At 47.1% G+C, this 26,593-nt stretch overlaps 1 protein-coding gene and 1 non-coding gene across 3 annotated transcripts in view; one reads left to right on the top strand and one right to left on the bottom strand.

Annotated features, from left to right (window-relative positions):
* The window catches only part of LAMA5 (laminin subunit alpha 5), a 670,647-nt gene that overhangs the window by 69,603 nt on the left and 574,451 nt on the right, over positions 1 to 26,593 (top strand). The gene's annotated exons all lie outside the window — the stretch shown is intronic.
* On the bottom strand, positions 24,912 to 25,073 carry LOC138581549 (U1 spliceosomal RNA). The gene has a single exon (XR_011304620.1). It is a non-coding gene; the product is annotated as a U1 spliceosomal RNA (small nuclear RNA).

The following is a 26,593-nucleotide window of genomic DNA, read 5'->3' as shown; positions in this document are numbered from 1 at the left end:
AGCGTTAAAGGACCATTTTATTCTATTCTTTGAATAGTAAAGCAAAATATCTTTATTATAGCTCTGTTGGGCCCTCGCACTGATTATGGGTTCAAACTCTACCATCAACATACAATGATCACTTGTCAGAACAGTCTACTTCAAAAGTTGACACGGAGACGCTTAGTTTTGCAGTTAGGAAAATATAATCGATAGTAGACGGATACCCCCTAGCGTTCCAAGTGTGGTGATCATTTACGATCAGCTTAAGCCCCCACACCTCAGAAAAAGTTAACCACAAGAAACCTCTAAGTTTCTGGCTACCATTTCTGCAGGTCGCCATCTTAATGTACAGAATTTCTCCCACAGGCTGTCCACACTAAAATCGGCGTTTAAATCGCCCGCAATGATTATCTGACCGCATTTATTGGCTATAGTCTACAAATCTATTTGTTTACCTAAGTCAATTAGATCAATTTCCAGCTGTTAGTCAGACAATTCATTTGCGTACCAATAAACATTGATCACCAACAGGGGAAAACATTCACATCTTCGCCAACCAAATAGGTGGTTAAGAGAAAGGATTGACCTTGTTTCCAAGTACTTTTATTTAACGGACCTGAGGACTCTTTTGAGGCCGTAAGCATACCACCCTTTGGTCTGCCCCTCGGTCCTTTTGTAGCATATAGATCCTCTACTACAAAACCTTCCCATCCCGCATGAGTAGTCAACTAAGTTTCCTGCAGCAAAATTAAATCAAGAGTGTAGATGTTCCATAAGTAACTCATTATTAAAAAGATTGGAATTGCCGAAGGAGTTCCAGCAAAGCAATTTCAACTTATGTCGTCTTGCTAAGCAGGTTTACCCAGTTCTTTTAAATTACTGATTGCGTCACGTAAGGACAGGGCCAACCATCTCCAATCATGTTTCTCTGACACTTCTTCCACTCTGTGATTAACATGATAGCACAGGATAATCTTGAGAAGGTTGACTATCGGCCCACCTCTATCTGGCACTTGTACTAAACTTGTCTGATCTTTAAAAGGAAAGAGGTCGAAACCCATACATTTAAGGGCGTCCGCTTCCTTCAACATCGATCAAACCAAAAGAGATGGAATAACCAATCTTACAAAATCCAATCTTTCTTTGTGTATAAAATCCACAAGGTGGATATCTGCAGAGGTTATAAATTTCAGTTCCGGTATCACCGCAAATAGAGATAGAATATAGAATGTATGTAACGGTTGATTTCTCTCATCCTTAAATAAAGAGCACAAAATCAAACCTGGTAAATTTGCAAAAGCTGAAGGTCTGAGGTCATGTGCAATTTTAGTGTCATACAATGCATTTTCATTACTCACCCTCTCATCCCCCCCTTATATAGGCACGGTAATCTCGTTAATTTCTTTCTTCATCAACAAATCCAACATCTTTTTTTCGAAAGTTACACATACTGTCTTGATTCCTCAACTTTTTGTTTTCATCCAAAATATTTTGCACATTTCTCAGCAATTTGACTATATATATATATATATATATATATATATATATATATATATATATATAATTTTTATTTCTTTTTTTATTTTTTTCTGATTCAGCTTATCATGGGGAAGTAAATAAAACAGCCAGGTCTGCACTATGTTGCACGCGTTTAGCAATTTTCTGCCATTTTTACAAAAAGCATCATAGTTATGTACATGCAATTTACTCTCCACATACCTAATTTACACTTCATCCGCACGCCACTTCTGAAATGCGGGACATGTTCAGAGCAGCCAGAAACACATTTTAGCTTGCCATTACATTTACCTAAGTCGCAGGTGCACATGTTTTATTTCAACAAATCGCCTTGAAATTATCTAAAAAGGAAACCTACATGTATGCAGCATGACTTGTGGTTGCTGTGAAAATGCAACAATTGTGATAGTCCATTTAAACTAAGGGAAATCTTCATATGTGTAAATAGGAGCTCCCCTCCCCCAGGCCATTTGCCATTTGGGGCCAGAATGTGACCAAATCTTCCTGGGCTGTGTTTTCTTCAGTCTTGGTTGAAGTTAGCAGGCTGCTGGTCATAAATGCTTGTGAGGCCTTGGCAACACAGAGATCCCTACGCCCCACATTCCAGTCACACACTGGCTAGGACGTTTGTCCTGCACAGAACTGCCTTAAGAGGCAGCAGTCTGGAGATATTTTGTTTTTAACACCCTTCAGGCAGGCCACATTTTATTGCAGTTGTTAATGGTGGGGATGCACAAACCAGGCTTGTAGTGGGGGAAGCCATTTCGAATTCCGCCCAGAGACCCACCGATTGTCCTTTGAAAGGAACTCTGATTGCATTTTCTAGTATCAGTCTTTGTTTGACATACTGTGTTTTACTAATCAGTCCTGTACTTTCAGCGCAAAAGCAACATGAACCCTGTTTCAGCCATTAATAAAATACACTTTTAATTATCTGCTGTTTTTGTTTTTCTGCCAGAAAGTGTCTGAATTGTCACAGTGCACCACTTTTTGATGGGCGGCAGTTTTCCAGTGAAAATGATGCATTTATCTCTCAGCCAGCAACATGATGTGCTTTGCCAATCTGCACTCCGATTACATTTTTGTTTTAGCTTTCTCTGGATTTCAACTGCAGCAAGACACCCAGATAGAATGCAGGTTTTTGAGTGATGGCAGGTCATTCTCCCATTGGTTTGGGGCCTTTGATTAAATCCCACAACCTATACCATGAAAACACAACAAACCCCTTTCACGCAAGGGTATCAATTAATGCAATTCCCTGTTATTCATATAGAACGTGTGGTGGCATAAAAAAGAGAAAAACATAGTTTAAAAAATAATCCTTTTTACTAGATGAAATATTTAAACCGATTACCATCCAAAGTATTTAAAAAGGTTATTCAATATATGTTTGGTTAAAAAACCAACACATCACATACATGCATTCAAATTACGACACTTAATGTCATGCCACAATATATACAAAAAAAGTCTATTTTTTTTACAAAAACTTTAATATATCAAAACTGTTGCATCACCACACCCAGTGGTGTAAGTGTAACGACGCATCAGCCTTAATAAAACAATGCAACCACCATTGAAAACTCCTGCGAAGGACTGTAATTATACAGTTAATTGCAGATTGCAATAACAAATTGCTGCTGATCACTTATTGTCCGCAGTCACTTGTGCCCAGCATGTTTCTGTTATTGCTTATTGAGAACATTCTTCAGGGCGATCTTGTAAATCATGCAGGCCACAAGCATTAAACCGATGTTTTCTATTCCAATTGTGGCAGGTTGCTAGGAAAATCTGATCATAGGTCATGCCCATCTGAGCGTAAACGTCTGAGGATCTTCATGTACACTTATTGGCCATCTTCCTTGCGTGGAAATCCCCATATTGCCATCTCAGTGGCTTGAAGGCATCATTGCCCCTATCCTTCAGTAATGGAAATACTCCACGAATGTTACGTACAAACACTGCAAAAACGGTATGATGGTATGGGGGCGCTCGCACTTGTGCTGATTAATGCTATGCCCCCAGCCTGGAAAGGGTTGTTAATGTGGTCAAGGGAAAAGTTACCAATTCCTTGCCAGAGATGGACGTGTGGTGGTTGGGGGTGGGGTTCTGACACCCATTATTGAAGGGTATGGTCTGATCCGACCGGACTTGTTATGCCTTCTTGCATTCTCCGCACCACTATCGGACGGATGTGTAACTGTGGCCAAACTGGGTTGTGTTGGATCTTGCGACAAAGGGCAAAAATACTAGATTGACCCGTGCAGTCGAGCACTATATGTTGCTAAAGTAATGGAGACTATAGCATTGACACATTCCAGGGTATACCTCTGTACTCCACTTTTGACATTTAAAAAAAAAAATGGTGACTTCTCCAAATTCTGATTTTCAATGTGCTCCGCTGAGGACTTTCCTGCTATTGCTGGGCATAGATCTAGTCTTTTTTTTTTTTTTCCCCTTCACAGTACACTTCACTTGAGCGCCAAGAGGACATGGAAATGGTGCACATTGCACTTCACAAATGTCACATGCAAGTGGCGTAACACAAATGGGTGGGCCTGGGCTGCAAAATGTGCCCTTAAATGTGTTTGGTGACTGGTTCTTGGGATAGCATGTGCAAACTCTACTGAACTCTTCCTACCCCCAGGAGAAAACCACGGATTGGTCGTGCCTCACAGGACGAACTTTCGCTTCAGATTTCTGAAAACTTGAATGCGTGTTGGAAGAGTTCCAAAGCCAGTGTCCGGGAACAGAGATTCCCGGCCGGCAAGGGACTCCTTTTTAGGGAATGTGAACATACCCTGCTTTGCGGAATGTGGATTTTGGAACTCGGCGACTTCTAGGAACCCAAGGACTAGGTAGGAAAAGGCCCGGTCACTTGTTGGCCCATGCGAACATCTTTTCAGCAGGGCCCCTCTAGGTAAACTGGCCACTCTGGGGGCGTGCAGCCCTGCCCGCCCCCAGAGACTGGGCCTGTCATGGCCCATGCACCTGCTTCTTCCGCGCCAGAGACTTGGCAGGAACTTCCGAGCGGGTCACGTTTCAGGGCTTCGCGTGCAGGCCGCAAAATGCAGCTCTAAAGGGCCCCAGAGAAGCAGCGGCGGATCTAATGCCAGACCCGGCCAGTGAATCGCGGCACTGATGCTCACATTGTGCAGCAAGAAAAAAGAGATATTGTGGCACAAAAAATGTACGTTTTCATTATTTATGCTTAAGTAAAATAGTTATAGGGAGCTACTCACATGGGTGCCAACATTTTTGCTACGGGTGCACAAATTCCCACACCGAGTGAAGAGTGTGCCGTTCACAGGTTGAAACAGCCAATTTCACAGCAGATTTTGCAGTAAGAATTGGAAAACAAATACATTGGATTTACAGGCAAGTCTAAACATATAACATTTCAGCAACACCCGCCTAACCTTTTTTTCCTTCGTTCTTTTTTTGAGTACTGGCTCTAGCCATGGGCAAACGGGTCGCCCGGGGTGCCACATTGGCACTGTTGCCATGCCAGCCACGGGGACTCTTTCATGGGCTCCCTCGAGCTGATGTCGTGTAGACACCCTATTGAAATGAAAAGCACCCGCTCTAGTGCTGGCGTTAGGCGCTTTCAATTTCAATAGGGTGCTGCTACTACAACAGCATGGGGCAAGCTGCCTCATGCTGGCGTGGCAGCGCAAACCCAAATTTGGCATTCACCCCCTCCCTCCCCTAGCTTGACTTTTGCTTTGCCCTGGGTGCTTCCAGAGCAAAGGCCCAGCCCCGCTTCTTTTAGATCCCCCACCTTCATACGACCCGCCCCCTCCCCCTCATCCCAACAGGTGATTTTGCAAAGATGCCTGCCACACTACACTAAGCCTCAGCCCAGCATGAGAGGTGCCAGAAGCCATGTCACACTGACCGAACGTGTACAGCACTCGACCCCCCCTTTTTCCATTTCTGTCGCTACCCATAAAAATACATGCAGTATGTCCACATGGGAAAATTGACACTCCTGTCCTCCGGGTTCGAGGAGTACATGGGCAACTGCCTCCTCTACCCCCTGTGAAAAACCTGACAGTGTCTCCCTGTCTAGTCCTCCGGGATCTGTCATCCAGGTGGGCCCGACACGGCCATCGCCTTTGGATCCAGTTCCTTGCGATGGACCAGTGCGGGAGGATCACCTGGATGGGGGGGACTTTATGGAGTGGGACACCGATGGGTGAGACGCAGTATCCCCCTTCTTTGAACAACTTTTCCTCATCCTACACGTACTATATTCCAGAACACTGCCCCACCTTTTCCGACACAAACACTTTCGCGCAGCATGAAAGACAACAGACTTACACCAGAGCCGTTTACCTGACCAGTCCAAATAAAAGGGTCAGGCATTTGACCAGAATCACACACCTGACTCCCTTTCTGTTTCCCGCAGGGATAAAAGGTGGAGCATGACGGCACAATATGAGGAAGACAGACCACATGACATGAGAGAACTCAGCACGGCAGTTCAAGAGAAGGAGAAAGACGGCGTGAGTCGCAAGGATACCAAGGGGAGAACTGATCTTGCCTTTTATCGACAGACCAGTGAATCTTCAAGAGAAGGAATTGAAAGACCGCGAACAATAGCCAGCGCGTGTTGCAGTAGATGTCCGTGTTACCCAGGCGTCTCCTCCGCTGACAGCCAAGCTGAGGAGAGACGCATGGTCCAATGGTACCGGCCTTGACTCTACAGACAAAGCAAAGCAATCCATCACAGCCGGTGAGTCAAGAGGAGAGCCGATAAAGAAACCGACCTGTGTTGAAGGAAAGTAGCAAGCGGCTTCTTGAACTTTGCATAACAAACTGATAAGAAAGGGGGGGAAGCCAGCATAACGGAATCAAACACCACATGGGTGTTTACTTGAGAAATGCTAGGCGATTGCTCTGCTATTTAACTACAGTAACCAGAGGTCTTAGTAAAAACTGAAAGGGGGTCAAAGTGGTCATAAGGGGGGGTCTTGTCAAATCATCTGTACAGTTGAAAGTGTTAGATCGGCAGATGAATGGGAAACTCAGGGGAACGAATCCTGCATGGTATGAAAAGTACATGGTATGAAAAGTACATGAACATTGTGCTGACAGGAATGAACCCGGCGGAGAGATGTCCACAGTGAACTGGTTTGCAACAATTGGCAAAGTGAATCCGAAGGGATCGGAGCCCAGCCGAGGGAGATCCGGGGTGGAAAGTCACCACCCAAAGTTAGTTGAGAAAAGAACTGTGTAATTTGATTTTTCGAGCACGACTGTGAGGGGTCTTTGCCTGGAAGAGGGGGAATCGGGGGTGAAGCAGTCAACCTGCAACCGTACGTGGAACAGAACTTTCTGTTTGTTGAAAGATATCAGGCCCTCGACGGCAAGAAACTTTTTATTGAAAAGAGACTTGACCATCAAAGAACCCGATAGCTGGAACGGAACTGTCGGCACATGCTGGGAAAAGCTTGAGTGTGTGCTGTGCTCAGGAGACGCACCTTGTCCCGTGCTAAAAACCTAAGGAAGGGAGACCCCTGGTAATCACATCCTAATTTATTTGTGAACACTTCTTTCTTGAAAACCCTATCCCACTCTTTCTGTAATTAGTTAAAAAGGATTTGGCAATAGATTCTTTTTTTAAAATGTAATTTTTTAGTATAGGCCTTTTTAGTGTGACAAGACGCCACGAAGACAGTCTTATTTTGACACTTGCCCCCATCTTATATTTAGGTTAGGTTTTTGTCCACCCTGCATTTACAGTGTAATAAACACCGTTCAACTGTGATCACGTGTGTGTCTTTACCATTGCCATGATGAGTTCATACATCCCATCTACTCGGCGTCTATGGCTACTGAATTTACAGCATTTCATTTCATACAGTGAGGTGTTGAAATGAGGTGGTGTCCGGGGTCCAGTGGGTCGGAGGAGATGACGTCTTGCCGTATTCTGGCCCAAGTGACAAGCATAAGTAATGACAGGAAGTGGAAGGGAGTGCCCCTGGCCGGTAGACCAGTGGTCCTGTGGCAGTAGGTTGGCGCACATTGCATTGAATTGAGTAAGTGGCTCAACCTTTTGGGTCACTGGAAGGGAGATTGATTGCTGATTTACGTTGGAGTCCTAGGTTTGTCGTGGAACAGTGAGGTGGCATGCCAGTGGCTCTTATAGCGGCCCTCACCTCTCCATGAAAAGGGGGGCGGGGGCGGGTCTGGTCGGTGGTTAAGGGGTCACATATTTCCCTCAGGTCGGTCCAGGTGAGTGGGGGTATTAGACATGGTCACTCCGCCCACTCTATACCGTAAATGTTGATGTAATTGATGATGTAATGATGATGGTATTTATGATGGAACAGTGACGTAAGCTTTGTATGATGTAATTTATGTATGACCTTTGCTGCATTTGGTGATGTAAGGCATGCAATAAATGTGGCCTATTGCCTTGAACATGTGTTGTGTCCCTCACTGGCCCTGCTGCCTGCGTCGCCCATCTTTATTTTTCCTCCGGAATGAAAACTATCCCTCACAGAGGGAGTTATTTACATAAATGGTGTGTGGGCCTTTGGGTCACTGGTGCTGTTGGCCTTGAAAATCAGAAATTCACTTGGATTTGTCGATCGAGGTGGCAGATGAGTAAAATAATATATTTACTAACTTTTTGCAGCAAATTTAAAAATGACAGATTTTGCGATTTGTGTTGTTGCGAGCCACAAATCGTGATCAGCTGGGTGGTCTGTAAAGTATGGAGTATACACGTTTTATCAGAATGTCTTCCAGCACCAATGTATTTAGCACTTGTAAATGGGGCTCTGTTGCACTGTGCCCACATTGTGTAGTTAGATTACAGTTCCCTTTGTTTACCTGTGCGGGTTCTTGTTTATAATGGCGATTATCTTTGGTCTTGCGTTTATTATCCTTGTTGGTGACATTGGTGCAGCAAGGTGTCCTTGTAAAGGCATGACTGGCCCAAAGAACCTTGTTGCTTTTCTGCCCAGCACTTTGGTTGGTGTCTTTGCAGAAAGGTTGGTTCGCATTGTGAAAAAATATTGGGAGAGCAGCCTCAGCCAGCAGTGGACCAGCCTGTAGTACACCACACTTTCTTTTTTCTCACTTTAGTCGTTCATGGTTTTTGGAAATTGGCTGCTGTGTGTACTTTGACCAGTGACTTGGGGCCATTGCTCATCTATTGTAAGCACCCATTGCTCCTCTGAGAAAATAATGGCCTCCCGGAATCCTTTTTAAATATTCATTTAGTTTTTTATTTTCGATTTTTCTATTGCAGAAATTGCACCCTTGTATGCCTGAGCAGTAGACCGCAGTGATGGAAGTATTTTTGACAGTGAGGAAATACATATTTAAATGCTTCAGTGTTGCCTCATAGATAGTAGCAGCAGTGATATGAGGGTTGCTGCGAAAGGTGGAACACAAGCAGAGTTTGCTCCACAGGTCTTCTAAAAGAAGGCACTGCTCCAGTGACCACTTATACCAATTGTGATGGTGTAACAGTAAGACACCAAGGGTGGCGTTTTTCTGGAAACTGAATTTTATTAAAGGAGAAATGCAAGGTGGTGAAAGGCACTGCTAGCCCTAATGCTAAGAGGGCTTTCCCTGTCGGGATTAAAGGGAAGTCTGCCGGCGTGTCGGAACCATCACTCTCTCACCCTCACACTAATAACTAAATGCAAGGTGCAAAGGAGGCATCTGCTCAGCAAGGTCTTCTCAAAGTTCAAAACACAAAGCTCCAAATGGTGTAAAAATGTACAAGTTCTAACGTGTACAAAAACAGTTCGAACGTTGCAAAGTTCTCTGAATCAAAAGGAAGCAAAGTTCCAACTCCAACGCCAAGAGAATGACTCCATTCTCTTGGTCTCACTCAGGCTTCTCACTGTGGTTAGACGGCAGGTTTCTTTAGGCTTCCTGTAATGTCGAGAGTGCCTTCCTTCTCTTTCTTCACAACACCAGGGAGGATGCTTCCCCATGTCTCTTCTTCTCTCTCACCTTCTTTCAGCTTCCTTTCCAGCTGCTGGGGTACAGGTTCCAAACCTTAAGTGTCTCTTGTGATAGTGTGACAGACCTAGTTCACTATCCTGCCAAGTACTGCGACTGAAGATGACCGACAATGGTCCTCTTTATTGGGGGGCGGGTCCGAGACCTGTCTTCCTTGATTTGTTTTCTTGCAGGCTTTTGAAGGTTACTTTTTTTTTTTTCCCCCCTTCTTCCCCTGTTTGGCTGGGTGAGGGTATCCCGATGCTCCCTTCTGCCCCTACCAACTGTCCCATCGCCCCTGTACCTTTTTAGGGGCTCTCCTGCCAGCCATCTTCGGTCGGTCTGGGGGTCTTCCTGCTTTGGTTTTGGGCTTCTGCAGTCTCCCCCCCCACATCAGATGTTTTGCAGTAACTCCACAGCATGTGGTTCTCCTGGTTCCCTGAGGGAGGGTTAGGCTTTCTGTCGGGCCCTTTCGAAAGGTGATTCTCATGTGCCCCTCCCCCCCCAGTCGTCAGCACTTCGCAGGCATGCAAGTGTTCCCCTTCTGATGGAGCCTCTAGCCCACAGCTTCTTCCAAGTCTACTTCTGCTTCTGTACAGCATTCCTGCTCCTTGCTCCTCCAGGGAGGGTGTTTTGCTCTCTAAATGCACACGGACACTTCATCGCCAGTACATGTGTAGAGCAAAGAAAAATAATTTGAACGCAGGTAAGCGAAGCAATAACTCACAGGCAAATACGCAGTTAGTGAAATAATGAGCACTTATACGGCTATTTATTCATAGCTTGGAAGCAACAAGTGATAACCCAGAAATAAATCACAGAAAAGACAGAGAATTCAAAAGAAAATACATCACTGTGGGTGTAACTGAATCCCTCATCTCGCCAGAAGCGGCTGGAAGACCCCGGTAACAGCCAGGCCGAGAGCACAACAGCCCACAGGTATGTCGGACAAAGGCGTCCCCCTTCCGACTGAGGACTTTGTGCTATCTCGTCTGACCGCTGAGGGGTTCTGCATATATTCACTCCTCAAACAGGGGTGGCAATTTCTCAAACCTTCTAGAAATGCGCTTGCGCATTGATAAGTGTCCGTTGGTTGCCAGCTGGGTCAACCGACAGTAACCTCAAGGAGCAAAGCGCTTCCCTCCTCTCCTAAGAACAAACGCCACGGAAAACAGTTCCATAACTCATAGCAAGACATAACAAAACCAGCTTTCCCAGCAGAATGTCCTTGACTGGCTGCATACCAGGTTTGGAAAGCATGTTTTTTCAGCAAAGCAAATTCAGCTCTCAGCAAAGTACAGCTTTTCAGTGAGGCATGGAATAAATATGCATTATGGCTCTGAGTGCCCCCAGAATGCACTGCGCACCAGCGCCATCTTTTAGCTCAAGCATAACAGAGGGTTTGTCTCATACTTTGAGTCTGTCTTCCCTTTTATACTGGCTCTGGCCAATAGGCCTTGGGAAGACCCTAGGCCGCTTAACCTGGTTCCTATAGGTAATCCTAATGCCTCCACACTTCTCCCATGTCACAGTACTGGGAAAGGGATCTTCACTTAGGTAACTCCTATTCTTCCTCGTCCCAGTACTTCTAGGGTTATGGTAGGGTGACTACAAGTTATGAACTTATTAGGGAAGTAGTTGTTCTTGGGGTTGTAGGAATGAGCTGAGTTCTCCTTTAAAGGGGCTTCCCATAGTGTAAGGGGGACAACACCCACATACTCATCACACAATTCACTAACCGTGAGAGAGATCTTAAATTATCTGGGTGTGCGGGCCAAGACCAATTGCCCTGGTTCTTGAAGGAAGGGAAGGGGAGGCAGCCATCTATCTAATGGGAAGTTTGAAACGGGTGTAAGGGTAGTTTTGTATGAGAGGGTTGGTGAACGTGGGGGGGCGGTTTTGGGGGAAGGGGATGTCAGACCTTTCCCTTTTAGTTGATCCACTCTTATAGACTAGCTGAAGGATGGAGTACAAGAGCGATCAGAAGTCATGCAGCCCCACCTCCAGCTGAGTAAATGCCCAGGGTTCCAGGACTGGTTTGCTGCAGTGTTACATACTCATTTAAGTTCTAGATCCCTCTACTGGGCAGAGATTGCATGGAAGAGGTTTTGAACTTGTTGGGGGGGGAGGGGACAGCTGCCTATAATCCTGTTTTAATTCTCTCCCTCCTTACTTCCGGCTCTGTGCCCTGCTTCCACATCCCAAGCCCCCCTTTCTCTCTTGGCTTTGCCTTTCCTTCGTGCTCTCCTCTTATCGCTTAGTCAACTACCACTCCCACTGCTTTCCCTCCTCTTCTCGATATCCGCTCCCTATACGCCTGTCCTTTAGACCTGCCCGTCACCCAGAGACCTTGCCTCCTTCATCCGTACACATACATTTGTCCAATGACCTATATCTCTCCATCACCCCCTAGCTTTGTCGCCCTCGCTTTCCTTCCCTCACTGCTCGTCTATTCCTGTTTGCCCCATCACATCCTTTTTGTCTCGAATTCCCACCACCTGCCTTCCTCCTCATCTCCCCCCGCTGCTGCCCTTTCTGTAGTCTTGCCTCTCCCTCCCCCGCTCTTCTACCGCTCCCTTGGCTCACCTGTTTTTTGGAGATGTTACGTGTGTGTGTGAGAGCGCGCGCGCGCCTCCCTCCTGGCCTGCACAGTTCATTAGACTAACCAGTCTTGTGATCTCAAGTTCACATCATCAAAGGCTCGGCGTGCTCAGTTAGCAACCTTCAGCTCAGAAATAATCCCTCTCTGCTATGAAGAAAGAAAGCACTGCAATTCACGACGCTCTCCGCCCCCATCGCTCCATTTAACCCTTTCCTCCTTTCTTTCTTCCTGTACTTTGAAGTTTCTCACCTTACTGTTTTGTGCTACATCAATTTGCTTTTTCACCTCCTCTTACAGTCGCTTTACTCTGTTCTTATAGTCACCCACCCAGGATTGAATTTAGAATTCGGATCTCTCCCTCTCATTAAACAGAAAGGTAAAATCCCTGTTCCATCATTGGGTGAAGTCCTGACCACCCACACCTTTTCTGTTATACTCTCTACAACATCCAGATTACTTCTTTCAGCTCACTCTATAATCTTCACCAACACTCTATTGAACTTTTCTACCAACCCGTTAGCTTCTGTGCCTGTGTTCCACGGTTGCCAACTCTGAGCCCATGAGCGTGGAGGATCGATGTGTTTTCTGGGTGTTGTGCTCTGAAATGTCAGTGGGTGATTGACCAGAGGTGCTTGAGTGCTGGTGTGATGCTGCCCGGACCTTTCCCTTTTTGCCGCTGGAATCTGCTTGGGTAGCTATGTAGATAGACCAGCACCACAGCAGGTAGCTGGGGGTGTTGCTGTACTGCGCAAGGTTGTGTCCTAGTTTGGGTGTGCGTGGCCCTCCCAGTTAGCGGGGCTTCTACCATATTGCACTTGGCGTCCCCTCTCCAGAACAACTTCCAACAGACTTTTGGAAAGCACAGCTACAGTCTAGACCCACACCACGTCATGTTCCCAGCAAGTGAAACCACGGAGGGCCGGACATAGTGGCAGCACCGCCCTGGGCGAATTGGCACCCTACACCTCACCCCCCACCCTTGCTGGGCACCCCTGGTCAACAAGGGCAGCACTCTTAATTAGTTTTTTTTTTTCTCCCGCTCTCCCTGCTCCGGCGCCTGGCAATTAATCCCTGAAGTAGGGCACTCATACGCCCTATTCCACTAAAAACTGCTTTGCTCCTGCGTCGGAATGGGGAGGTATTCATCTCAATAGGTGGGTGCTGATGTAAGCAAGCATCAGCACCCTATTGTTGTTAAATGCACCCAGCCGCTGTAGAAGCATTTAATAACAAAAGGGCACATGCTGTGCTTTTTTTTTTTTTTTTCTCCCCCCCCCCCCCCCACTATGCCAGCTCGGGGAGGGGGGGCCTTAAAAGACTCCTCTGAGCTGGCGTGGTGGGGGGGCTAATGGAGCCCTGGCCAGTTGCCCGCCCCGCCCTGCGGCCGACCCTGAAACCACGCTCCACCGGCACATTGTTTGAACACACCCACACTAAAAATGGAACCCGGGCTCTGCAGAAGTCCTCAAATCCAGACCACCGCTTATCCTCACAATATTTTAATTCTATGGTAGGGTTCCTGGCCTGTAGCAGAGCTGCTGCCACACCTGCCGCCTGGGAAATTTTCCTGAGGGAACCCAACCCTGGCAAGCTATCCTCTCACTCTGTGGCAGTCCCGAGCAGCTAGGACACATTGAAACAGGGAATACTGCTTAACACAACCTAGGTCCTAGTATGTGTTGCATTATTGCATAGGTTTGCATTTTCTAAGAGTGTTACTACAAAGCAGACCGTGTGGTGTCGCAGTGCTGTATCCAGAGGACTTTGTGTGAGGTGTAGTGACTGTTTTGTAGCGGTGCAACTCCACAGCACTGCGTCATAGGTGTGTGTGTGTGTGTGTGTGTGTTATGATAATGCAGCTGCATAGAGCAGTGCACGTTATAAGAGTACAACTGCACACAGCTGTGTTCATTTAAAACGCACACACCTGCACAGGTAAGTGTACATTTAAGTATGTGCATGTGTTTATATAGTGCTGCACCTTTAAAGCGTGGACGAGTTGTGGACTACATCATGCTGGAAGACTGGCACCACGCTGACTGCCAGGTTTGCCATCACATCTCATGTATTCTTTAATTTGGCAGTTGGATAGCGATCATCTGTGTACATCTTTTTGTGCGGCTCAGCCGAGGGCAGTGAGGATCCGGGTCGCTCTTCTATGGGGCGAAAGCTATTCTTTGGGTTTCCTGCAAAAACTAGGAGGGCTTGCAAATAAAGCTGTAGTCTGAGTGGAAATATGCAGTGTTGCACCTCCCCTAAACTTCACGTGGTCCCATGAACTCCAGCTCAGTCTGGAGAAAAGGGGCTGTGCTTGGTTCTGGCAATGCGCAGCAGTGGCTAGTGTACTGCATCCAACTCGCTCCTTAGCAGCCACGAACAGCAACATAGGAAGGCTTGGTGGACCTACGGGCTCTTGTATGACGGTGGTCTTTGATCCATGAAACCAAGCACTGACCTGAACTAGGCTCCTGGAAGCTCTTGCGGCCTACTACATGCACCTTTCCGTAATGGCCAAAGAAGTGCAGGAGACTAAATCTGAGCTGCAAACTGTCTTTTGGAAGCTTTCCTCGTGATCAAGCCTTTTTCGCTGTTTGCGTTGCAGTTATTGAACTCTGTTTCCCTTTGAACAGGAGTATCTTGATTTCTAGAGGGGTCTAAAGGTATCTTAGGGGGTGGGGTGTTTTATTCAGATGAACTGCTAGAAAGCGCTGTTATTTGTACTTTTCAAATGTAACTATTGATGTAGTTTGGGCAGTGAGCATTACGTACTGGTGAGCAGAAGAGCCATTTTACATCTGTGGAGTAGCATGCAAGACCTTTGATATTTCAGGGTGTGAGGTAGCTGCGCTTGTGGTAGAGTCCATCATGGCGGTTGTTTCCAAATAGAGGAGAGATGCACGAGTTGTTCATAATTTCCAGTCGGTCTTTCATACCCCCCTTACATACTCACATTCGTTCTCCTTCTCTTGCGCTCTCTGTTCCCCAGCATCGCTCTCTAAATCTGACACTGGCCTTAACTTTTGGAGGACGCTAAGGAAAGCCTTTGTAATAGGGTGACCAGACATCCATCCTGCTTTTGCCAGGACTGTCCCGGAATTGGGTGCTCTGTCCTCCCTTTATCAAGATTACTTTTCCATTAGAAAACGCAGAGGTGCCGGTTTTTGGTAGTAGGTCTTCCTACCTGGCAGGAACTAATGCTCAATCTCGCACAGAGGAAATGCTGCTTTTTACGAATTCAGAGATTGGTCATTTTGTTCTAAATCAACTACATTATGTGTTTATTTCAACAGGAACACTTAAACCTCCTTCTCCTCCAACGCTACTAGAGTGTAGTTGACAGCCACTATCAAGAGTTAGTCCTACTTTTGTGTTAGTTGCCCTGTCCCGGTTTTTTTTTTCTTTTTACGTCCGGGCAGCCTACTTCATAAGTCTGTAGAAATCGCTTGCTTGGCGTGGGTAACGCCTTTGCTTTCCTGTGCGGCATTGGCGGGTAATGCTGGCCAGAGTTATGCGCCTGGCTGTCCTTTTTGTGTCAGTACGCGCCCTCACTACCCCGGGCATCCGCGGCACAGTGTGTGGCGCCAGGCACGGACCTTCTCTCACACGCACTGCGTGCGCCCGGATCCCTGGCGCTGGACCGAGGCCGCGTTCTCCCAGCCAGACGCCAGTTCCTAAGAGCGGCGAAATATCATTAGATCAACAGACCTCGAGTGGCCTCGGCGCGCCTTCCTCCAAAACGGGAGCCCGGGAACAAAGCGGGCGTTGGGAGTACAGGCCTAATCGCGTTGAGCTGCGGAGGCGCGCAAGGACACGGTGTCTCTGGGTAGGCGGGGCCTGCCCCGAAGGCGGCCATGTACTGTGGCCTCGCGGTGCGCACGTGCGCGGGACAGCACGCGCATAACCAGCCCTGTGTATGGGGGCGCGAGGCTTGCGCTGCCTCTGACAGTGCTACACCTGTTATGTGTGACAGAAGCTTGCAGGGCTTGGGCTGTACTGCTTACCTTTTTTTTTTTTTTTTGGGGTGGAGGGGGAGCTTTCCCTGGGAGTGCGGTACATCTGTTGTGGATGAAGTGCATCTGACAATCTGAAGAAGAGGCTTCCCTTTGTCCTGAAGAGCCCAGAGATGCCCGAAACATGCTTTATAATTAGAGCCATTACCACGTCTGGAGTTTTCTATGCCTGCAGGAACTAAACACAAAGCTCGCAGATGAAAGGAATGCAGAGCCGCAGGTGCGCCCGGGGAGGTGCCTGTCTGGAGGGCGTGTGAGTGGGTACTTTCAACAGAGGCTCCCGAGGGCGCCACAGCACAGCCCACCCCGGGCCCTTCACACCTCCTGCGCAAACACTCTGAGGCTTCGTGTGCCTTTTCCCATCTCCAGTGCTCTCAGTAACACAATGGGTCCTATTCTTCGCCGCGTGTCGACGTTGCACGCGCGCTTCTGCAGCGAGTTGGGACACGAGGCCCAGTGCAGAGGGGAAACCTCGTCTCGCAACCCCCCCCACCCCCCGCACCATGCGAGCAGCGGCGAAAAGGCTCGACGCCCCACAGACCTTCATCTCGAGCCCCTGGCATTCACGCTGAGCGTTCCAAGTGATGCCACCGCAAGCGCACAGCACCCATTGCTGGCTGGTTCATGGGGCTGCGAATGAAATGGCCAGGGCACAAGATGGCTATTAAGGGGCAGGCTGGTTCTGACCTTGACTCGTGGTGGCCATGGCGACTTTCTTCGGAGCCCAGTGAGCTGTTGCCGCTTGGTTGGTGTTCAGTGTCACAGATGAACACTTACAACTTGACAGACCTTATAGATCGCACTGGGGTTTGCTTCCGTCCACACAAATGATGGCCCTTCGGAAGCACTAGTTGTAGCTGATTATATAATCGATGCATCAGAGGGAGAAAGTGTGTGTTTCGCCAATGGGATGAACAGATTCTCACTAAGAGTCCTTCTGTAGATTGCATTCTGAATAGGAAAAGTGTGAAGGGTGGGGTTTGTTTCAAGATGAGACACCGCACCCTCTGTGGCCAAACATCCAGGACAGTCCGGCCCATTAAACGGGGTAAACATTCCCTGTAACTCTCGCTTTGGCTTCATCGGTTGTTCTAGTTGTTGCGTTATCAAGGATTGTGTCACATTGCCTTGCTTGCCCGAGGTGTGCCACAGCACTCTTACCACCACCAACTCTTTTTGGGGCCACATCCAAGGGTGTAAGTACGTTTTAATCAAATGCATGTTCATGCAATTGGTTTAGGTGGCCGGCGTGATACTGTCCAGTTGTAGCAGGAAAACCCTGATTCTGTTCTAGGACTTGAGATTCATCCAGAGTAGTCTGGTATTTATTACTCCACTCCATCGAAGTTGTTCCATGGACCTCTGTCTTGACTTATTTCTGCTGGCAATGCCACTTAAGACCTGGACCAGTTTCAAGCAGCAGCTTATGTGTCCTCTCAGCCTTTAGCCGTCCATTCCAGCCCTGCTTTCCAAAAGGTGCCCGACTAGGGCCAGCCCTTGTTGAATAAGAATAATCCTGTGTGCTTTTGCACCTTTGAGTCTCATGTGCTAGATGGAATTACCAATAATGATCTTGGACCCAAATAACCGGACAGACTGAAAGAATATTGCAAAGTACTAGTTTATTATCAAGATAAAGTAGGGCAATCTGGCGAATAACCAGTAATAATTCACACACCCAAATGTGATTATACAAAGGTTTTATACTTTGATGTGCGTCATTTATGATGTCATCCTACGTGGCAAGCTAAAACCTATTGGAGGGAGGGATTGGTTAGGGGAACATATGTACTTATAGTATACATAAGTGTTAATTTCATTGGCTGCCGCTTATCTGGTAGGCATGCCTCGAATTACCTTTACGCATAATACTGATTATAGCAGAAAAATGGCAGCGGGTTGGTCTCTGCAACAATGTGAACCTTGTTGCTACATAGACCCTTTGAATGGTTGACATGGTTTCCCAACCTTGCACTTTCGGCCCGTTAGCATGTAAGCAAAACAAAACTTAGGTGCTGCAAGCAACATCAGACTACTCGCCACTTTCCCAATTCGTCCGTCGTCTCATCGGTCAGGGCCCAATCCAAGGTTTCTCCTTTGTAGTTGACCTCAAAGCCTACTCTCTGTTCTAGGACATTCAAGGGAGCGTAGGCACACTATTATCTTAGTTTTGGCTTAATGAATGGTCCTTTTTTTCAACTTCTGAATCACCTGTGAGGAGACCACAAATTTGTCCACCTCAACCATTTTTTACTGCTATTTGATTCAATTGTCCTGGGTGTCATTGATACGATATGGCATTTGTAACGCACCTATACACAAGTGTTAAACTTCTTGGCCTCTGGAGACTTGCTCACTCCACCTTACATAGGTTTTCCGCATCTTTAATTGTCTAATGCTTGGCTCTTGCAGATTTTCTCCTTCGCTTATTGTAAGAGAAATGTGTCTTGTGTACATGGCTTATCCTTTTGACTCCCCCTGTGCCTTGCAATTATTCCTTGAAATGGCATCCTTGATCCCGGGCCAATAGACTCCTCTTTATCCCTTACACAAAGCTGTTTTCCAGCGTCTCCTGACTGCAGCCCTGGTCCGTCTCTGAGGTAGCTTGAATGGTTTTAATACGAGTCTGACGACCAGCTGTCCATCAAGGCCGCTCTAGCATTTTAGGCTTTCCTCGACAGCAAGCTTCTATGTCTCATCTACATTGCTTTTCTGTGTATACATGCAGTTTACATTTTCTTCGTTGCATAAGATTTCTTCATATTAGATTGCATGTTTCTCTTGTTACTTCAGTTAGATCTTTACTATTTGTGTATTTGCATATCGTTTCAGACAGTCTTAGTATCTCCCCTCTGACATCACTGCTCTTTTCAGATTTCATGTCTAGCTCTGACGTCCAATGGTGTGTGCAGACATCCTTCCACCCTCTCAGTGCAAGGGTACATTCGACATGGTTGTCTGGCTGCATATCCTCTCTCATAAACTCCATGCGGTATTAGGATGATACCTGGTGTCCCACATAGGGCTCTTTTCCTACTGTTCCAGTATGAAGGTGAGGGGGCGGGAGCTAGGGATAACATGTCCACCTGCTCCTCCACACCTACATTCACCTGTCTTTTGGAATCCTGTGACCACCTTCAGTCTGTGCTGCTTCCTCTCACCCACCTTCCCTTCTCACGTGGAAGAGCCACATCGACATCTCCTGCACTGGCACTGATGAGAGCCCTTTCCACGTAAGGTCTTCAGGGAAAGTACTCAAAGCACACGGCACGGTCACCTTGATGCAGCCTGAACCGCATTTCTACAATCTGGACTTTGCTCAGTCTAGCACTGAAAGCTCTTGTTGAGGCTTCCAAGACTACTGAGAGGCGATAGCTCAGTTCCTGCTGCAGCAATACCCTTGCTGCTTTCTACTTTGCTAAATCTTAAGAGCCTTTGTAAAGCCATAAACCGGAAGATGGTGAGCCACTAGTCAAAATGCTTAATTTTCCTTACACCTACTAATGAATACTGTGGGCCAATGACATTCTATTTTTTTTCTTTATCATATTCGATTATTTCCGTTGGTGATGAATACTACTTAACTTAAAAGCAGTGAATTTCAAGGTAGTCCTAGTGTACATTACTGCCATGCCCTCAACCCCGAGATGTATGCCTGGCCGTTGAGCCTCCCCTGTCCTTTGTCGCACAGTGACACTTGACACCACTTTTTTCAGTTTGGATCAAGGATGGAGATCCTGGGTTGTTCGGAATGATGATACGCTCCAGATTTCGGTTCACTGTTGGTCCCTAATCTGGTTTTACACCTTTCATTTCCGGCCTCCCACTATTCCCCACTCACTCTTTTCCTTCCTCTTTCTGACTTGCACACCCCTCCTCTGATATCGACATCCTGCTCACATAGAAACTTATTTCCACAGATCGCCTCTGGATCTGCCACTCTACCCTCTCTTCTTTGTCATCTAACGGAAGCATCGCTGAGCTATTGAAATGCCGTCCTTTCAGTGGTTGAATGCAGGGGGCAAAGGCATGGCCCCTTTTGGGCTTTAGCATGCCTCAGCATGTGGCTATAGTGCTGGGCTGGTAGGGAGCCCTTCATGATATGAAAACTGAGATGGCAGCTGCTTAGGCACTTGTTTGCCTCATGTGCATGACATTGGATTTTAAATACTACCCGCACGCAGCCTAGAACTTGGCTCTCAGCCTTCCACACTGGGGTGTAATTACAGGTCTGGGCAGCCCACCTGGTTCCACATCCTTTGTACATAGTTTCAGACAAATACATTTTCTGTCTGTACCGTTGCTATTCAACGGCCGCAGAGACTGATGTTTTTCCCACTGTTTATTGCGTACAGTACTCCCACCCCCCCACCCTCCATTGGGCTTGTCTATGGTACAAACAAAATGGATGTGAAATAGTATACTTTAGGCTTCATAACGAGTTAGGTGGTAGCCCAACTGGGAAACTGTCCAACTTTATTTGCGTTACGCCCACCCGTCCGGCGGCATTACGGCCGGATCACGGGTTGGGCACTAAACATTACTCCCCATTCCACAAAGGGGAATTTTTAGCGCAATTATTGTGCGGTAATACCGCCAGCTGTAATTGTGCTGAAAATGGGTTTTCTCGGTAAACATGCTGGACTCGCGATTAAATGTAATGAGGCCCTTTGTCATGAACAGACATTTCAAACTCTGCACTTACCTAGGACAGAATCAATCCAGTCCTTAAAATATGCTCTCGCCACTTGTCATTGAGAGTGGGAATTCCCTGCATGGCGAGTAAGAAATGGTGTGTGCATGTGGAGAACTGGCATTCAGCAGCAATGAGATGGCGAGTAGAGGCTTACTTAGCCCTCTTTAATTGGGCTCACAATGTCCTATCCTGTAGCTTTAGAGTGAGGTAGTCAAAATGCCTTCTTGACATAACGATTGGCTCACCTTTTCCAGTGCTGACCAAGCATCTTCACACCACCTTGAGTTCTAGGGATGCAGGTTTCACGATTTGAAAAGGAAATAGTTTGGAGTTAAATACCATAACGCCCAAACCCACGAGTTTTATGAAAGGGGAATACATGGCAAGGGCATCACACATGGTCCGTTTGTGATGAAATATTCAAAATGTCGGAATACTTAGAAGTGCCCAGAATAGCTTGGTGTGCCATGCACCGCAAGCAGGGCGGAAGGACTGTGGAGAAATCGGTCAACACCAGGTCACTGCTGCCAAGTTCAACTTTGGACTTGAATGACGCAAGCCCTGTTTTGGGCCTTGCTATTAAGGGGAAAACACGTACACTATTATGGATGGTGGGGAAGGAAGGTGAAGCCACAGTAGATTCTTCACTCCTTGATGCAGCCCCGAATGACATGATTCCCACCTCCAACTAGGCCCCTGCTGGCCATACCGGCCGGATATTCTCTCTGTCCCAACAAGATTTGGGAAAGTCTCTGCTGGGCCTTCTTCTGGGAGGTTCATCGAATGGGTGTCTGCTCTTCTACAATTCTTCTAAGGCTGGGCACAGTTCCACGAAGATATGGCTCTGTGGCCCTTGATCCCTTTTGCAATGGCGCAGATGGGCTAAAAAACAGTGGTGTGGAAAGTTGCCCAGAGGGATGCCAGTGGTTCAGATTAATTCAAAACCTTCCACCCATCACTTTTTTGCTTTCTGTGGCACTTGAGCCTGACCACGTACGGGGCAACTGGACTGAAGTTCCTTCAAGATTCTTCTATTAGCTGATTGCATATTGGCTACCACCCTTCCTTTCAGCAGTGCAGAATCTTTACATGCTGGAGAACCTGGTATACGGCATCCAAAGTGCATGTCACACTTCAATTTTAATTCCAAATCAAACTGCCTGTGACGAGTGCCAGCTCAGTCTCGGTTATACATTACTTTTAGTGTAATTATTTTACAATTTATGGAACCGTCCTCGAACCTAAAAGGGTACCCCTGTGCAGTTCTGAGGTTGAAAGTCCCTGGCCGTGCCTCTGACATGCGGTGGCTATATTTTTTCATTTTTCCTGTGTGGTTTGTTGACCCCTTACCACACCCTCCCTGAATGTTCCCCGAGAGGCCCCAGAGACGCCCTGCTTCCTTGCACAGGCAGCTGTGTGTGATCCTCTGGTTGGTGGCAGCTCTCTAGAGGTGGCCCTACAGGGAACCTCTGTGTAAATCCAGCACAGAGTCCAATATGTAGTTGCTATTTCCTACAAGAGAGCAAAGGTAGGACCAGAGATGAGCCCCCCTCCCCCCGCAACACTACGTATGTGAGCAATTGTGTGCAACAGCGTTGGTGCTAGCAATACATGTGGACATATTGTGGGTTAGCCTCCTGTAAACTGCAACTGCCGTGTGGAGGACGCCAACCTCGTGAATGGCAAGCAACAGATGCCCCTAGTCTTCCAGGACCGGCCTTCATTGCTTAACCAACATCTTTTATCTTTAACGTGGGATCAAATGTATTTTGCACAGCTCTGGGTGGATGTTGCTTTATTCAAAGTAGCATACTGTGTTAGTGTTACCCTGTATTCTTGTCTGCCCCCGCCCCTCCTCAGTAGGTGAGCCGAAGACATTTTAATGCACTCGTCCACCTAGGCTTAGGAAGTTGCCCTCATACGCGGAGCACAAGGACGTGATAATCCTGCATGGGACTCACTAAGCGCTGCACATAAGCACGTTCGACAGAATCCCATGGCCTTTGATCCTAGAAGAGGTTTGCTCCAGCGGCTCACACAGGGCAAGAGCCATTATTATATTGGATTTCCCTTGCAGCAGTGCGCTGCCTCCAGCTGTGAGTCGCACCTCGTTCTCCGGAAGGAGTATGCTGACCTCCCCACGGAGAATACCTGTGCATAGTATTCAGCCTTTTGTCCCAGGCCTGCATTAAGCCAAGACTTTAGGTGGCTTGAAAAAACGTACATTTCTCTGAAAGATCTCAAACATCCCATTTCAGAATCATGAATGTTGTAAGAACCCACCAGGAGATGCTATAAAATGAGGCACTTCATGGTTGCCACCCTTGAGATCTGTGAGGGTAACTCATGTTGATGCTGGTCTCCTTTCGCCGGGAATTCAATGAGTGAAAGCACAGGCCTAGACCCTCAGTGGAGGTGGAATACTGGGCGCTCAAAAAGGAAAATTAGGAGGTTCAGTTCAAGGGATGATTTTATTTTTTAATTTTTTATTGGTTCATCGCTCAGCAGCACTTTCCATGCCGATGGACATGTCGTGAAACGTCTTAAATGTGTGTTGTAATGAAGGTGTTGTTTCACTGAAGTAGGATTGTCATTTTCTAAGCCATACCTCAAGTGTTCAGCTTAATCGGCTTGTTGTGCCTGGGTGCTTTACTGCGCTCATGAGTCTCCTCTTCATCAACCTGTTTATGGATGCACGTCTATTTTCATTAGAGGCTAAGTTGCAATACAAGCTTCTTCAAGGCTAGTTGAAGCAAGGAAAGAGAAACTATTCATCGGTCTCTATATTTCTAACTCGTACAGAAGTATCTTTGCCACATCATTATTTGCAAACTTAACAGGTAAAGTGCCCTTTTTTACTTTTGGCTATAAATTGGTTCTTTAGCGCCACCTATAAGCTGAAATGAATGCAATGCAGTAGGGAGAGCTGGCTGGCATATGAAGACGGACACAATGTTTGTAGGCATTGTTTGGTTATTTACCCAGCCAATAACTTCCCATGCTAATGAATCCCTATGGTCATTCCCACCCAATTCCTGCCCCTGCCTGCCCAAAACACGCCCTCCTGGGATCTCTTTGAGCTTGCTTTATCGAGCCTTAAAAATTCAACTCTGCACTCTGCTTGCCAGGGTTTTTTCAAAAGCAGTGTTCCGGAAGCGAATGGTTTAATTGGTGCTGCAAACGTGCTACTGGTGTAATATAAATGCCTTAACCAGGTCTGCCTTTAGCCACTTTATTGGTAAGCAATATGCATGTTCTTCACTAAAGTCGTTAAAACAAACATAAGCAGAGTCAACAGTGTTTTGTGTAAGGCAGGCTTGTCCAACCTTTCTGAATGTGGGGCCGAAGCATTAACTTTTTGTCACCCAGTGGGCCGGTGAGCCAAAAGTCAACAACCTTACCCAAAGCAGTATATTAAAAAGCAATATTGCGTGACCTTTGACACAATAGCATCACAGGCAGTGATAGCCATGCAGTCCCAAAGATAGCCTTTGGTGTCGTAGGCAGTGTTCAAAGGTTAGTTGTTTGTGATTTCTTTCAGCGTCTATGTGTTCATATTTTTCTCAAATAGTGGGGAGCTATAAGGTTCTAGGGATGGTTTGGGGTGTCCCCCCCGCCCCCCCAAGAATTCTTTTTCAAATATGAGGTTGAAATGGTGCATTTTACAGCAGAAAAGGAGACCAAAAAGCCATAAGTTTACAATCGGTTCTAAAGGGGAACATGACAATTCCAACATTTTACAACACAACACATTTTAATGATCAATGTGACCACAGTGTAAGACAGCACTGTCACTGATGTAACACATTGTCATGCTGGGTGTACCCAAAATATGCCCCTGTAGCAACATGTCTATGCTGGTTGTTCCCAATTTAGGCCAGCATTGTCCTGTACAAAGCATGATTGATGCTGCCTGAGCATGTGCAGTGTGCCCAATACATATGGTAGCTTATCTCTGTAATACACATTACTTCTGTGGTGATGAAAGAAGCATAATTCAATTCAACAGATAAAATGTGGAAAAGCGATCACCCAAAGGTGAACTTAATTGAAGAAATGCAATGTGAGCACAATCTTAAAGTATGCAACCTAGCAGGCCTAGTGTACACTTTACCTTTTCTTTCACCAATAAATCGGGGGAAGAGCGCAAACGCAGCCCCCCACTACCAGAAATAATGCAGTTGTGTATCCCTCATTTGGGAACATAGCAGGGGTCAGCAAATCCGATGTGCAATGGGTAAGCCTCACCCTCCGAGATCTGCCCTTAAGATCAGATTCTCCCCTGCCAGCTAAGTATGAGTTGCGTGCAAGAGGGCAGGGGTTGGGTCAGTTCTGGGAAGCCCCGCTAAGCGAGGGTGAGAAGGCAGGCCCTGACCCAGCCCCAATCCCCCACCCCCTGGAAGCTCTGAGCGTCTGCGGAGCTGCCTGTCCCCCGTGTAGGGGAAGCTCCAGCAGGCAGAGCCCAGCAGAAGAGCAGATTGTAGCGCAGTTCCTTTCTCCCATCAGGCCCTGCTCGAGATTTGTATAAATAGCAGGATGGCTCAAGCAGGCCTGTTGCAGTCTGCCCACTGGCCTGTCGGCCCCACACGGGCCCATGGCCCTCCTGCGCCCTCCTGAGCAGAGCTGCTCAGCGCTGGCCCCATTGACACCATCATAATCATCCTGGACCTCGAGGCTCCACCACCCCTGAATCTCAGAGTTCTGTTCAATGACCATGCTGAAGTTTTGACATCTTTGCCGTAACCATATGCCGTGTTGTGTCAGCCGAGCCTGCACAGCGCCAACGGCAAGTATTCCCTTATCCGGGCCCAGAGGTCACTGAGTCTTCCAGCGCCATCCACTTGGCACGGCTTACTGTTCCCAGCCTTTTCTACCCACAAATCCGCACCACTGCCAAACGGAACTGCATCACTGGGGTCCATTGCTGCTGCTCTCCGAATTGACCCCAGCCCAGCGCAAAGGCACCCATGCTTCTGGTCTGATGCTGAAAAGCCTGGCTCTGCTGAGATCCGAAAGACAAGAACTAAGGTATTTTGGGAACATAGTACTATTATTTTTTGTGTTGCAACTGTATCAGCTCACACCTCTCCTGAAGGGTATAGGCTGCCCTCAGACTGCGCTACCAAAAGAGTGAAAATAAGTTATACCTGTTGGGCTTGCCTGTTTCACTTTTATGATTGGGATCACTGCTGCATGGGTATTAAGCGCGCTATAAATAACCTATCAGATCAGATCAGATCAGATCATATAGGAGACGAGGAAAAAAAGCACTGCAAAGGTTACGTTTCTTAGCTGATAAAGGTTAATCTTCGGTGACATTCGCAATTCAAAAGAAAGATTTTTGGGGCAGACAGCCTTTGTCGCCGCCATCCCTGCTAAACATATGTCCAGAGATGACAAACCTTGAAAGTAACTCCGCACAATGGCCCTCTGAGCAGCAGCCCACGGCTAATCAGGGGTTCAGGAATCCGCTGTGGTGCCCACGCCGAGAGGAACTCCTGCACAGCACCTGTCCACATAATCCTTCGCCCGGGCCAGCACTCTCTTCTCCTCACCTCGCCAACTCCTCCCTTCATCTCGGCTCGCCTTTTGCCCCTCGGAGCACCATGCAAGAGAGGAAAGGGCATGTCTGAGTCGGAGTCCGGTCCTCTCTTGCATGGTGGGTCCTACTTGCCTGAAATGGGATATTTAAATGCAAAGTAATTGCTACTATATTAATCCCATTGTTCATGGTTTGTGGGAGTACTGGGCAATTGTATGGACCCGCGCTCACTGAAAATGAATGGTATTCCCGAGGTAAACCTCACTATGCCGTGA

Source organism: Ambystoma mexicanum, chromosome 3p (assembly GCF_040938575.1).
Source record: "Ambystoma mexicanum isolate Mex_15411 chromosome 3p, UKY_AmexF1_1, whole genome shotgun sequence".
In the NCBI taxonomy this organism is placed as follows: Eukaryota; Metazoa; Chordata; class Amphibia; order Caudata; family Ambystomatidae; genus Ambystoma; species Ambystoma mexicanum.
The sequence above is the reverse complement of the archived record's forward strand: the minus strand, read 5'-3'. Positions and strand labels throughout refer to the sequence as shown.